The 1,004-nt window shown below is 45.0% G+C and overlaps 1 non-coding gene across 1 annotated transcript; it reads right to left on the bottom strand.

Moving 5' to 3' along the window:
* Window positions 1–604: 604 nt before the first annotated feature.
* Window positions 605–711, bottom strand: LOC136150342 (U6 spliceosomal RNA). The gene has a single exon (XR_010659777.1). It is a non-coding gene; the product is annotated as a U6 spliceosomal RNA (small nuclear RNA).
* Window positions 712–1,004: the final 293 nt, after the last annotated feature.

Below are 1,004 nucleotides of genomic sequence, written 5' to 3'. Positions count from 1 at the left end.
CTCATCTCCTGCCCTGAGCTTGGATTCAGTAACATTCTCACCTAGACTCCTCTTTTTGGACCTGGTAGAGCTTCAGAGAAAAAGCAAGTCAGCTTAAGTGAAGGCCTTGGATGCTGTCATGGGACATCTTAGGTCAAAGTGACAGAGAGGAGGAAAGAGTAAGTTTCCCTCCACTCTCCTAAGTTCTGCTGTAAACTCTGTAATGAAAGACCACCAGGCCCGAGCACTTGACTCATGCATCCCACCTGGGCTGCTGATCTGTTTCACCACAGATAATATACATGCTGTTCTTTCGAAACATCCCACCCTCACCTTCTCCCACAGAGTTCAAAAATCTGTTCTGTACATCTGTGTCTCTTTTTCTGTTTTGCATATAGGGTTATCATTACCATCTTTCTAAATTCCATATATATGTGTTAGTAAGCTGTAATGTTCTTTATCTTTCTGGCTTACTTCACTCGGTATAATGGGCTCCAGTTTCATCCATCTCATTAGAACTGATTCAAATGAATTCTTTTTAACGACTGAGTAAATTTCCATGGTGTATATGTACCACAGCTTCCTTATCCATTCATCTGCTGATGGGCATCTAGGTTGCTCCCATAAAAATATGGAACGCTTCACGAATTTGCGTGTCATCCTTGCGCAGGGGCCATGCTAATCTTCTCTGTATCGTTCCAATTTTAGTATATGTGCTGCCGAAGCGAGCACTGCAGGCCAGTTCTTTACCTACTGAGCCATCGGGGAAGCTCACACATGTGGGCATAACCAGAGGGGAAAGTGAGTAACTCAAAGAGGTAGCTCAGAATTCTGACTTGCTGTCTTCCGCTCAAGACAAAAGAGAGGTGTGAGGGAGACTGCTTAGGGGGACGTAACCAAGAAAGGCAGGATCCACAAGAGGGAGGTTACGTAGTTTTCCGTCGACACCTCCTCCATTGATAAGACTGTCAGGATTTAGAGTTGCCATCTTCTTCCTGGCACGGAGAGGAAGACGCCTCTGCAAA

The sequence above is a fragment of the Muntiacus reevesi genome, chromosome 18 (assembly GCF_963930625.1).
Source record: "Muntiacus reevesi chromosome 18, mMunRee1.1, whole genome shotgun sequence".
Taxonomy (NCBI): Eukaryota; Metazoa; Chordata; class Mammalia; order Artiodactyla; family Cervidae; genus Muntiacus; species Muntiacus reevesi.
Note: the sequence above shows the minus strand (reverse complement) of the source record. Positions and strands in the feature narration are given on the sequence as shown.